Source organism: Andrographis paniculata, unplaced genomic scaffold, assembly GCF_009805555.1.
Source record: "Andrographis paniculata isolate CXL003 unplaced genomic scaffold, ASM980555v1 Contig9END, whole genome shotgun sequence".
Taxonomy (NCBI): Eukaryota; Viridiplantae; Streptophyta; class Magnoliopsida; order Lamiales; family Acanthaceae; genus Andrographis; species Andrographis paniculata.
In genome coordinates, this window is record NW_026137639.1 from 5,779,300 (window position 1) to 5,793,950 (window position 14,651).

Here is a 14,651-nt window from a genome sequence, read left to right on the forward strand (position 1 = left end):
TTTATACAATATCTATGATTGGGAATGATTTAAATAGTAATTTGGATAATAGTTTAGATTAAAATAGGTATTTTAATGAAATGGGTAGCTAGTTGATATTATTGATATATCTTAGATTGTCTGCTAACTTGTTAAATATAGAACACGTGTTAATTATTAGATAGGTTAGTTTAGATCTCAAATAAACTTACTCATTTGTTGTATTAGATTAACTTATCCTCCTGCATGTCTACTTAATTTAAATTGGTTTGTTGCTATTAATTGTCAACATGTACATTCTATTGCTCGCTCATTTCCTAGTTTGCTTTTTTAATTTTTATTGCTACTTTGCTTGTTGTGTTTAATTTTAGTCTATGTTCTTCATGTCGCATAAGTTTAGTTTGGATATATCATAATAGTCTCTCATGTATTGTTGATTAATCAATTTTTAGTAACTTTTTATCATTTCTTAGACTTAGTTTTGTTCCAGTTTGATGGCTTGCTGCTGTACTTTTAGCCCTATAGCGTGTCCTTTGATTTTGTTAATACAATAGTATAGTAAATCAATAATTATGGAGGAATTTGATATTCTGGACATTTAATGATAAACTTATTAAATTGCTCCCAATATTCATGGAGCGTTTCACCAAATTTTTGCTTGATACTATATATCTCCTTCCTCAGAATCGCAGCTCTGGAAGCCGGAAAGTACTTCTCCAAAAATTTCTTCTTTATGTCGTTCCACGTGTTGATGCTTCCATGTGGGAGATAGTAGAGCCAATCCTTTGCAGCATCTTTGAGTGAGAATGAGAAGGCTCTAAGTTTGATCTGTTCATCAGTAACATCCGGTGGTTTCATGCTGGAGCACACCATGTCGAACTCTTGCAAGTGTTTTTGAGGTTCTTCGTCTGCAAGTCCATGAAAAGAAAACAATAAATGAATTAAGCCAAATTTAAGTTCAAAAGCAATAGAGTTATTCAAAGTTGGAAAATTAATGCATAGGGGCTGCTGCGTCAAGTTGGGAGCAAGCAACTCCTTTAAAGTGCGGGTATCCTCAGCCATGACAGTTTCTTGGTCACTTTCAGAATCGCTAGAGCTAGAGATTTTGAGGTGGTTTAAAGAATCGGCCAGCTTTGCAACCTGAGCAGCTTTTCGTTGTTTGACTTCCTTTCGCAACTTCCGCTCAACCTTCTCGATCTCAAGATTAAATCTCAGTTCACATGTACGAGATGAACGGGGCATCAACAGGAGAATAAATGAAAATAAAACAAATAAATAACACAAAAGAGTAAAACAAAGTGTCAATCCTGGCAACAGCGCCAAAAATTGACCTGTCGCACGGTCAATTAAATAATTCACCTATTCTGTGATCACAATTTAATATAGTACAGGGAAAGGGATTGTCTCAACAGGGATTCTGTGATTTACCCTTTTGTGTTATATTAAGAGGATGTTTGGCTCAAGGGATGATGTAGTTATGGCACTTGTGTTTTATCATTGATTCAATAAAGTTAGTTCTTATTAAAGTACGAATAAATTGGTTATAGTTATCAACAAGCTCTGGCAACCAATTTTTCCTTACAGTGTAGGCAATTAGGGTACGACTGTTAACTACTCCTAATTAAGCTAATAAACCTATGTGCACCCATAAGAAATATTGTCTAATCGCATTCTAATCTAGAAAAACCTAATTCAAATAATTATTACCTAAGAGGAGCAATTAGATTAAATTGTCTAACCCCCGGGAAGGAACTATTCAACCTGGTTGTCGCCCATTCACGTACAAATACAATTACCGATATCCTACCTGAATTAACTTTAGATTATTAGACTACTTTAAATATCGGTACCAAAATATCCAATCAATATAACAAGTATAAACATTATTTTCATGATTAAACAAATATTGATAATAAAAAAAGAACTTTTATAAAGAAAATCAAGATTTTTCAAAACACAAGAACCAAAACATTATCATCCCTCAAATCAGAAAAATATCTACTCCATAATCAAATAACAAAGAACAATAGGGAAATATAAAGTCATAGTCTGAAGGAAATCTTCTCTGTCGATTTGCTCTTGCGCGATCTATGAATCTGTCAGTCTCCTGCTCTCGTGCATATCTGCTCCTTGTCGTTCTCCCCCCTCTTTTTGTGTCTCTCTCCATTCTTTTTAATTTAATTTTGACATAATTTTTTGTAGCTGGCCTTTTGGGCTTTTAATTAAATTTCCATGTCATGAGGATGTGGTTAGTCATGGTCATGACTAACTTCATTGTCCAATGCTGATTTTTTTTTTTTTTTTTTTTTCTTTAAATTCACCAAATTTGCTTTTTCTCTCCTACATGTCGAAAATAAACAATACGTATATAATTTAGGTATAATTCAATCAAATATCACATATGATATAAAAATAAAATGCATACTATTTCGAGCTATCAAGATCTTGCCACAAAAACAATTTTTTACTACGGCCGAAAAATCGTAACAAAAAGCTATTTTTTGTGCAATTTGCGTATTTGCTACGCCTTAGTGACGACTTTTATCCGTAATCTATACTCGCGTAACGAATGTTTTTTGCCACGCCAATTTTTGTAACTATTACTGTCGGTCAACGCTCCTTATGGTAGGGTTTTTGTTATGACGTTTGTTACGAATTTTCTCTCATAATCAAATGTTGAGCTTTCCGCACGTGTGGTAGGGCTTTTAGTCAAGATATTTGCTACGAAAGCTCCTCGCGTTACAAAAAACTTAGAGTGACCGTTTTTCAGAGTACGATTTTTGTTACGATTTTTTGTTACGTCATTAAACCCATAATATGGTCACGAAATCGGCCGTCACAAAAAAATCCAAAAACCACTTTTTGCTACGCCATTTCATCCTTCTGTTATGGAAATATAGCGTCTCATAAAAAGTAGTAGTTTTGATGTAGTTGAAATTGTGCGTAACAAATTGACCTCTTGTGATCTTCCTTATACCGAAAGAACTTTTGTATACAATCATGCTATAAATATCACGATCGGCCATAATTGCAAACAATAAACAACATAAAATCTGCTTCCCAACATAGGATATTAACATAACAGTATTTACTAGTCGATTTCCATCACCTAACAACAAAATAAAGTAATTCATCAAACAAGCCTAGCAACATCTCCGCTACGACATTATGTTCCGCAAAACGCAAGAATTTCAAACATCAAACCTAATAATCAAAAAATAGGGCTATCCATCAATCCATAACCACAATTCTCACTACAAAAATATAATTCCAAATGTCTATGCATTTAATACGTAGGTAGGTCACATATTCATAACAACTTACCATCCAAACACATCTACGACATGCAATCCATAAGGCAATCGGTTAATATGCTTCACGGGTGGCGCATGTGTTGCAATTGCCAATAGAAGGATATATAGTTTAACTTTTATTTCTTTTTAAGTTATGAAAATCAATATATGAAAGGTATGAAAGTAGATCCGTACGTCCTTGTAGTTCCACTTAATAGGATCTTCATCGACAACGTCGCGAATGGTAGTCGCCCCAACAATGGTCGGAAAAATAAGAGGTGTGTCTAGGACTGAGGCAGATGTCACGAAAACCTTGACAAACGAAAGTGTGTCACCTACAATATTCACAAGTGCAATTTGTGAGTATATAGTTCACCGTATATATTACCACGCGTTCAAACTGTATGTATAACATGCCATAATGAATTGAAGTCGTTCTAGAATGAGGGGTGTGTCTAGGACTAAGGCGAATGCCACAAAGACCTTGACAAGGAAAAGTGAATCACCTACAATATTCTCAAGGAAAATATGTGAGTATGTAATTCACTGTACATATGAAGACACTTGAGAACAATAACCTCGAGTTGCCTTCACACATCCAAATGTAACTTGCCCACTCAATATCCATGTGTATGGACATTTCAACAAGTAATACAATGTAAGGTTTTTACCCATAAATTAGCCACATAAACACACAAACTAGTAATTTCCTTGATGATCCCACCCCTTTTAATTCAATGAAACACCTAAAAAATTATTGGTAATGAATCAATCGTCAAAAACATTAAAATACTAATTTCAGCAACGAGTAAATTTATGAATGGAACAGGATTGATCAAATCCATAATATTAGCATAGGTAAAACCCCTCTATTGTGAACCTACATTTTAATCTAATAGACATATGCATCGATTTGAATATAATAAGATTACGAAGCCATGTATCATATGCCACACAAAACCTAAACTATCACATCATTTGCAAAACGGTACGAACACCCTAGTGACCACTTTTATTTTAAAAACCTGGATCGTTAGGCCAGAAACCGGGAGTAGGCAGAGCATTATAAACAACTTGCTTTTCCAACGTACGGGGTAATAAAAGCACACGGCTTCCAACCCACAACGGGTATTGCCCTTGAGTTAAATACATTGATAGATTCCTCGAAAGCACTGCATTGATTAATTCTTATTTTCCAGGGTTTCAAGGCATCATACCATCATAGGTGGTTCGAAATCAGGCTCGGCGACTCAGAAATTCTTTCGATGAAAGGTGTGGCCTATTAAGAATAAGAATAACATTAATAATTCCTCGTCGATTACACAATGTGATGTAGTATTACGGGTAAGACACAAATTTGGAAAACTTACCGATGGGCCAGTAAATGCTTTAAAGTTTCTTCGAAAAATGCAGAGACATCAGCCTTGATGGTTTTTATATCAGCCATCATTGTTTTCATGTCTGCAAGTCCGTTCTGCAGATCTTCCCACCATTTCCTAAATGCTACGTTGTCAATTAAACAAGTTAAAAGTGTGTCAAAATGACATGCATATAATGTATGAATCCATTTTTGAAAATGCCAGTTAAGTAACTAATAAAAATGAAGGCCTTTCAAAAAAAATAAAATAAATAGTTAAGATGAGAGGTGAGGAGCACTATCATTATCTACCTACAAATGTGAAATGAAATCATAATAATAATACGTGAAACTAAGGCTGATCAAATTCACCATCTTCATAACAACATCATCTACTACAGAGATTTTAATTTAATTAACCAAACTTCATATTTTTTAAGTGCAATAGTAATTGACAATGATGTAAAATAAGAACGAGAACAGAATGAAAAGCAAACCAATATATGTATGTATACATATATATATATGATCAGATATATACTTCAGAGTATCTATATTAATAAATAATATATATTGACACTATGTACAATTAACACAATAAAATACCATGGTATTAACTTTTCCCATGGGCATACTCCATTTTAGAAAAAAACGAAGTTGTAGAACTCATTAGAACAAACCACACCTATGTTTATGCAAGGCACTTGTTTTGTATTTTTAACTAACACAAAACCTTCACAATATAAGGGAAAAACTGACGGTATGTACCTCTATAACAAGAGTAACCAATATTCACAACACGGACGATTACTTATTTATATTCTCAACTTTTTCTCATCAAACCAACAAGGATGTATTGTTACAAAAAATATGTGTCAATTCTCATGGAAACTATTTATTTAGATTTGAGATTGATCTCAATCTGGATAATCCATCAATTCCACTTATTGTTTGGACTATTGTTCACCATTCAAGCTTAAAATAACATGCATATAGCAGTAGCACATTTACTTATATCCTTAAAATACACAGACAGTCTGACAATATACACAAAATCATTACTCACACATTTATGGAGAATAGAACGAACCAATTTAATGCTAAGATCTTCAAATAAATATTCTCATCTAAGAAGCAAATTAAGTTCCCAAAAGTAAAAATCGTTGTGGTCTCAATTTGTTTTCGATGTTTGTTCCACAATGCATGGTAAATGTTACTAATTTTTTTAGGAAGAAAAGAAAAATATCACTGCTTGAAAACATATTCCATTTTAAACATATATTATGAAACCCATCATTGGATCGAAGCAACTCGACAACTAACTACAAGAAAAAATTATTTTTGTAACAGAATTTTATTGTCTCTAAATCTATTTTTTCCGTTACCAATGACATTAGAGACAGAAATAGGAATGGAATTACGTTCGCTACGTGAACTTTAGGGACAGAATTCCGTTACAAATATATTATTTTTTTGTAGTGACTGCATCACCTATTTTTATTTAAAAAATTTTACATTCTCAATACAATACAAATTAATTAAATGTATAATCAATACATATTATTTAATCCTCGTTCAGGGATTATTAAGGAATCTTAAATTTTTTTAGTAGGAAAACCAAAAAAGAAGATCAACTCAATTAGGTTGGAATAAGTAAAAAAATCTCACCTCTTGGATAGAAACGACAAATAGTTATAGTGAGTTTCCTACCATGGCTGCTGCAAAAAATTCACAATGTACATTCTCTCTTTTTGGGATTGAATTAGATATGTATATATATATATAGAAATATTATGTGATGATGAAAGGAATAGAGCTATCGAACAAGGCCACTTATTTATACAAAAAATTTTTTTTTTAAAAAAACCCTAGCTAGATACATCTAGATATAGCTATTATGTATATATGGTTGTGTTAATATAAAGAAACCAAAATAGAAGCTAGCTAGCAAGTGAGCAGCTATACATTTATTTATTGTTTTGGGTACAATATATCAGAATTTATATGCAAATTGTATTGTATGATTTGGATACATGGAGCCCTATGTCCAGTGTTCAAATAACATACAAGGAGTAGTATGAGTTAATCTGACAATATACATAGACCATGACTTATACATCCAGGGAGAATACAAGGAACCAATTCTTTTCACTTTCTTATATTGTTGGCAATGTCAACGTTTCCTACAAAATGCTCTTAATTGATAAAAAGAATAATTATTCACAGTTTGCAAACTTTCCATACACATATAAAATTAGATTTAGTTCAAATAAGATGTCTCTTATATATGATTAGATTTGTAAAACAATGCCTACAATTTTGAATGGTCGAATAACAATGTCAAGTGTATGCATGTGTCATATCTAATATATACTTCTTTTATAATAAATGTGAAAGAAGAAGTAAAATTTTGAAACAAAAACTCAATGTAATTAATATACATAAACAATTATGCATCTGAATTGTGTTTCTTGAATTGGTGAAAAAACATACGGACACACAAAACACCCTCCTACATACAAACAGCTAAAGACCAGGTAGGGATGGCATTCGTACTCCTAATTAATTCCAAAAAAATGTTCAATTAATTATTGAATTCCATTGGTTACCCATATTCTGTCTCTCTCTCTCTCTCTCTTTTTTTCTAGTATGTTTGTATACACTGCATCTACATCATATTATTATTATTATTATTATTATTATTATTATTATTATTATTATTAATTTTTGTATATCTTGTAAAAATCAAAACCAAAATTATCAAGAGAAGCCAAACATAAATTTCTGAAATTTGATTAAATAAATAAACAAGCAGCCAAAATCACTCTTGCTTTTAGATTTTCACTTCCAGAAACTTAAATGGCATGACTTTGTTATGAATCTTCACATCAATTTAATAGGCTACCTATTTCTCCAATTGATCATCTCTCAAGTAAAAGCCAATGATTCAACCATTCTTACACTATATGTCATACTTACCCAAATGTAGAATAACCTATGTAAAGAGAAATATTGCAAAGATTTTCTTAATCTCATAGTATTGTCTACTGTTCTTGTATGAGACTAATTGATAAAATTGCTAGGGAGAATAATTTTAATAATAGTCCTAACTAAAGTTTAGAATAAAAAATAAATAATTTGCAAATCAGGGGGCAGGCCGTAGTGTAGATTTCAAATATGAACACTCGTACTAATTAGATATAATTCAAATCGCCCTAAGCAGTTTTGAAATATTAGAGTTTCACAAGATATCATGAAGGCACGATGTTTACCCAATAAGAAATTATAAAATTGGGTTCAATAGCTTGCCCCAAACACAAACCTTAACAATGAGGAAACAATCCGTACCCGAGGCTACTCCCCAAGGTGGATGCTCCGTATCAACCTGAGGAAGAATTGTAGATTAATTTTTTAAGGAAATCTGAAAATTACTCTTTATTCCAGCATATGGCTCAAATCTTATCTTAACCCCCCGTTCTCCTCTATCTCAATACATATATATATAAATATCATATCTTCCCTTCCCAATCTTCCTTTATCAATTATTCATAATCTAATCTCCTAATTATATGCTCATCAATGCTTATTGATTCCTTAGACTTATTTAAGCCCCTAAATCTCTCTAAGGGTAATAAAGAAAGCAATTAAGCTTTCAGGATTATTCAGCTCCTAAATTAAGTTTGCTGGCATCGGCGGTACACCAGCAAACGACGGGGTTTTCCTCCTTGCAGACCCAGCTTGTTTTCTTCTTGCAACCCCTGTCCATTTTCTTCTTGTTCTCTATCAATCCCTCCCCCTGCGAAACAACCTTGTCCGTAAGGTAGAAATGAGGAAATTGTTGTTTAAATTGCAGTACATTGATCCACGTAGCTTCATACTCCGGCTGTCCAACCCATTGCACCAGAATCTGCTTGACATCCTCCTGGCCGACTAACACATTATGCCATGCCAGTACTGCTTCCGGTTCAAATGCTGCGCTAAGAGGTATCTTCAAACTTTCAGGAAGCTCTGCTTCAACAAGGTGATCTCCCACAACCTTCTTAAGTTGCGATACATGAAAGACAGGATGTATGCGGCTTGAATTTGGTAGAGCAAGCCGATACGCAGTTGGTCCGACACGCGCTTCTATAACAAAGGGGCCGTAGAATTTTGTGGAGAGTTTATAATGACATTGCTTTGCCAAGGAAGTCTGCTTATATGGGCGCACTTTTAGGAACACCAAATCCCCTATCTCAAAACTCTCAAAACTCACATCGCGTCCTGAGCGATTAACATATTTTACCATTTGTGCCTACGCATCCCTTAGATTCCCCTTCAACCGGCATAATAATTCATCGTGACTTTGCAAAGTTTCTGACACTGCTGCCACCTAGCACTCCCCTTGTAATGTTCGTTGTATGGAAGGTGGAGGGCGTCCATACACTACCTCAAAAGGTGACGTTCTAGCCGCTGTCTGGTAAGAAGTGTTATACTAGTACTCTGCACAAGGCAGCCAATGCAGCCACGTTTTTGGTTGCTCGCAGGTAAAACAATGCAGGTATGTCTCTAACACCATGTTCAGCACCTCCGTTTGCCCATCAATTTCAGGATGATAAGCAGAGCTATATTTCAGCTGAGTGCTGGACAACTTCAACAATTCTCTCCAAAAAGAACTAACAAATATTGGATCCTGATCACTAATGATGGACCTTGGGATACCATGAAGTCGGACAATCTCGCGAACAAATGCTTCAGCCACTGCGCGTGCAGTAATCGATGGTTTCAGCGCCACAGAATGCCCATATTTTGATAACCTATCTACCACCACCAAGATACATGTATGTCATCGCGAATTGGGCAAACAAGTAATAAAATCCATTGCAATGTCTTCCCACGCTAGGTTGGGAATGGGTAGGGGCTGCAACAGCCCCGCAGGTGACATGGCTTCATATTTCGATTTAAGGTAGACTAAGCATTTAGCCACATATTCTAGCATTCGTCAGAACATCCCTTTCCAATACACATTGTGGGCTGGACGGCAATAGGTTCGAAAAGCTCCCAAGTGGCCGCCTTCTGGTGTGTCGTGAAACTCATGCAGTAGCTTTGTAATCCACTCTAAATTAGATGCCAATACTAACCTGACTTTAAAAAATAGTCGTCCTTCCTGTAGTTCAAATCCCTTGCTGCTGTTTAGGTCCTCCTATAACTCTTTCACAATGTTCTGAATGTATTCTTCGCCACGCTGCTCTTCCAAAACATCATGTATTCTAGCCCACACTGGTCCGCTAATAGCCGCCAACATACCATCGCTCCCACGTCTCGATAAGGCATCGGCAGCCGAATTGGTGCGTCCAGGCTTAGATTCAATTAAAGTCGTACCCCATCAACTTTGCTACCCAAATCTGCTGTGAAGGGGTTACAATCTTCTGCGATAGAAGATGTTTGAGGCTGTTGTGATCGGTGTGGACTGTAAAGCGACGGCCCATCAGATAAGGTCTCCAATGTTGTACTACAAGAACCAATCCCATCAATTCACGCTCATAAGCGGACTTGGTAAGGGTTCGATCAGCCAATGATTTACTGTAATAAGCAATAGGACGATCTTCTTGCATTAAAAATGCACCCACTTGGGTGCCCGATGGGTCACATTCAATAACAAAGTGGCTCCGCCAATTTGGCATGCCAAGTACCAGCGCTTCTATGAGCGCCCTCTTGAGGGAGAAAAGGCAGCCTCCGCCTTGTTCGTCCATTCAAATACCATGGATGCTTTCTTCTTCAGCAAATTGGTGAGTGGTTTAGCAATTATACCGTAATTCTTGATGAATCGCTGGTAATAGCCTGTCAAGCCCAAGAACCTGCGCACCTCCCGAAACAGACCGTGGCCGAGGCCACTCCACCACTGCATTAACGTTTGTTGGATTCATCTTCACACCTGCTGCTGATGTGACGTGACCCAGATATTCGACCTCAAGGCAGCCAAAGGAACATTTCTTTTTGTTAGCCTTGAAATGATTTTGTTGCAGTACCCTTAGGAATTGTTCCAAATGACCCTGCCTGATGTTCTGTTAAGTTTTGGCTATAGATTAGGATATCATCAAAGAACACAAGAACAAACCTGCGTAGAAAGGGCCGAAATAAGTCATTCATAGTAGATTGAAAAAATGCCGGGGCGTTTGTTAGCCCGAAGGGCATGACTAAGAACTCGTAATGACCACTATGGGTTTGGAAGCCTGTCTTGGCTATATCTTCTTCCACTACCCGGATTTGATGATAACCAGCTTGCAAATCAATTTTGGAGAAAATTTCAGCCCCCGCAAGTTCATCGAGCATCTCTTGAATTATTGGAATCGGATATCTATCTGGAATTGTCACCTTATTCAATTCTCTATAATCCATGCAAAATCGCCAACTTTGAACTTTCCTTTTCACTAGCAGGATGGGACTAGAGAATGGGCTTGAACTTGGTCGAATAATTCCAGCTAGTAGCATATCTGCCACTAGTCTTTCGATTTTATCCTTCTGCGCATGACCGTACCGGTAAGGGTGGACCGACACAGGGCTTGTTCCGGATGTCAATTTGATGCGATGGTTTGTATGGTGCTGAGGCGGTAGGCCCTCAGGCTCTCCAAATAGCTCATCGAATTGTCGTAGTACCTGCTGGACTCCCCCATCCACTGATCTGTGTAGCCGGGGCATTCCTCCTCTAACATCACTGCCAAAAAAACCCCATCCCCGGTGCGACGTAATATTCGTAGGCCAACCGGCGCCCTACTCAATGCCGGGTCTCCCCGCAAGATCACCTAATTATCTTTCCACTTGAACGACATAGTCATCGTCTCCCAATTTGTTCGAACCTCGCCTAACGTGGCTAGCCATGCTACACCTAAAATGACTTCGACACCACCCAAGGGAAAGGCATAAAAGTCAATTTTTACCTCGCATGCCTCCACCAAAATTAATAGTCCTTTGCACAGCCCCTCTGATTCTAGACGCCTCCCATCACCAAATTGAACCCCAAACCTACATGTTGCTTCCAGAATTAAGCCGAGGGTTGACATCAAGGCTATTGAAATAAAGTTGTGGCTTGCCCCACTATCGATTAGCACCGTTACGGTATGACCCGTAGTAGTTCCTTGAAGCCGTATAGTGCGCGGACTCGAGAATCCTGCCATGGAATAAACTAGCAAGGTTACTTTCTCACTTTGTTCTTCCTGCTGTTGTGCATCCTCAGACGGGGCTGTGGATTCCAATAAATTGATATCGAACACTTCGTCCTCTTCTATCATCATCACTCGCAGTTGTTTGAGTGGACAATCATGGCCCGGCGTATAAGGTTTTCTACAATGAAAGCATAAACCTTTAGCTCGAAGATCAGAAAATTCTTGTGGAGAGAGGCGAGCGAATCGAGCTTGATTCGTGGATTGTTCTCTTCCCGTAGATCGAGGCACTCCTAAACTATCAAATGGTCGAGCATGAGCACTGCTTTCTATAGAGCTCTGATTTCTAGTAACTCTTTGCACAGAAACTCTTGCAGTCAGACCTAGCCTGTTGTAGGCGTTGGGGCGGCCCAGTATGTTATTTCCGCCATGTTCAACTCGCCCCCCGGCTTGCACAATTAAATTGTGTTCGATATCCTGTGCTAGTTCCATGGCAGTCTCCAAATCGATAGGGCGCAGAAGTAGTAGGGAACTATGAATGGTGTCTCCCAATCCTTTCATGAAATAGCCCAAGTAGTGAGCATCGCTGAGTCCAGGAACTTGACTCGCTAGTTGGACAAAGAGCGTGACATACTCTTCGATACTCCCTGTTTGTTTTACGTCGGCAAGCCGCTCGTAAGGACTCCCTTTAAACCTTGTGTCAAAGCGAGCCGTAAGAGCTTGTGACAGTTCCTCCCATGTAATTTTAGGCTTTCGAGAACGCATCCAAGAGAACCAATACAAGGCAGCACCCTCCATAGCCACCAAAGCTAACCGCACCTTCAACTCAGGTCGGGTTTGGTGAATTTCAAACTATTGGTTGGCTCGGGCTAACCAACTTATCGGATCAGTCCCTTCAAAAGGCTGGCAATGCTAGGGTCGGCGGGTGATCTGGTTGATCCACCACAAGAGGTCTATTCGAATTTTCCCCTTCTTCCATGGTCTTCTCTGACGATTTCGATGGTGGTGGATGAGCAGCTAACACTAACTGTGCCAATTTATCCAGGGTCCCAGTATTATAATCCAATTTCACATTCGTAGCTTGCAATTCCCCTCTTATATCAGCCTGATCAAGCTCTAATTTCTCCATTTGTTGATCGATGGTGGATCGGGTCCTGGTGATGGCGACTGCGGTATGGGATCCGGAAGGTCGACGAAATTGGTAGATTAATTTTTTAAAGAATCTGAAAATTACTCTTTATTCAAGCCTATGGCTCAAATTTTATCTCAATCCCCCCCTCATTTTCTCTTCTATCTCAATACATATATATATATATATTAATATCATATCTTTCTTTCCCAATCTTCCTTCATCAATATTATTCATAATCTAATCCCCTAATTATCTGCTCATCAATGCTTATTGATTCCATAGACTTATTTAAGTCCCTAAATCTCTCTAAGGGTAATAAAGAAAACAATTAAGATTTCAGGATTATTCAGTTCCTAAATTAAGTTCGTTGGCGTCGGAGGTACACCAGCAAACGACGGGGTTCTCCTCCTTGCAGACCTAGCTCGTTGTCTTCTTGCAACCCCTGTCCATTTTCTTCTTGTTCTCTATAAAAGAAATTGAATACTAATACTACCCAAATCGATTTCCCAGTTCAAACAAAAAAACAAAGAACCGTGGATCGACACCGAATCATACTAGGGAAAACTTAAAATCCTTACCTGGACGCTGGCACTGCAGTAGATGCTTGATCCCACCAGTTTCACGGTGATGGTTGCGTCGGCGCAAGGAGAAAGAAAACACGATCGAGTGATTGAGGGGGAATAATGTGCACTAAATTTCTAAGTATGGGAGCTTATACTTGTTGTTGAAAACACAAGTCCTCATTTTTTTTTCGAAAGCGTGAAAGAGTTTTAACCATTTTTTAAAATTTTTAAATTTTAAATTTTGAATTTTATTTTGTTTATTTTTAAAATTATTCAATTTAAATTAAAAAAATAACATTAAATGGCAGTAGTTACGAAAAGTATCATAACGAATGTTATATTGACCAAAACTACCATCTTCGTAATTGTTATGAACTATTTTGCGTAATTAGTGAACTTGAAATGTTGATTGGTGGTAACTGAAACAATCATTTGTTACGATGTTATTGTTACGAACCCTGAAATCGTGGTGAATAGTCATTTTTTTGTAGTGAGAATAAGTTTAGTTTCGATATATGATAAGTCTCTCTATGTATTGTTGATTAAAAAATTTTTATTAACTTATTATCATTTCTTAGACTTAGGTTTGTTCCACTTTGATGGCTTGCTGCTGTAAATTTTTTTCCTCGATTCTTTTAGCCCTATAGTGTGTCGTTTTTTTTTTTTTAATACAATAGTATATTAGGTTTGGTTCTCCAATGATTTGTTCATGTTTGATGTCTTGCCGCAGTAATTTATATATTTATTTGTTTTGCCTAGATTTTTTTAGCCCTGCAGTGTGTTGTTCAGTTTTGTTATATTATTATATTATATTTGCTTGTTTGAATTAATTGATTGATACATTGAGTCCTATTAGTTTCGGTCTACTTGTAATTGTATTATTATAGATCATCTAGTTGTAGTGGAACTGTGCGCATTATTTAGACTAACTAATCTCTGTGCTAGCTAATTACTTAGTTTGCACTAGTTGGTATCTTGGTTAATTAGTTCTATTCATTTTAACAGTACAGCTCGGCACATTATGATTCCCTACTTTGTGTGTGGAAGTATGCATGTCACTGAATAAAATATTCGTGTAAGATTTAGCTCACCGGAGAATAGAATGGAACTAACCATGATTGTAAGACTCTCATCTATTTTATCATCACAATAGCGCAAAAACACCTCACTCAAAACTATCATTTCTCTTCA

The 14,651-nt window shown here is 36.7% G+C and overlaps 1 non-coding gene across 1 annotated transcript; it reads left to right on the top strand.

The window, feature by feature from the left end:
• Nucleotides 1-559: 559 nt before the first annotated feature.
• LOC127244480 (small nucleolar RNA R71) lies at nucleotides 560-666 on the top strand. Its single transcript, XR_007837204.1, has one exon. It is a non-coding gene; the product is annotated as a small nucleolar RNA R71 (small nucleolar RNA).
• Nucleotides 667-14,651: the final 13,985 nt, after the last annotated feature.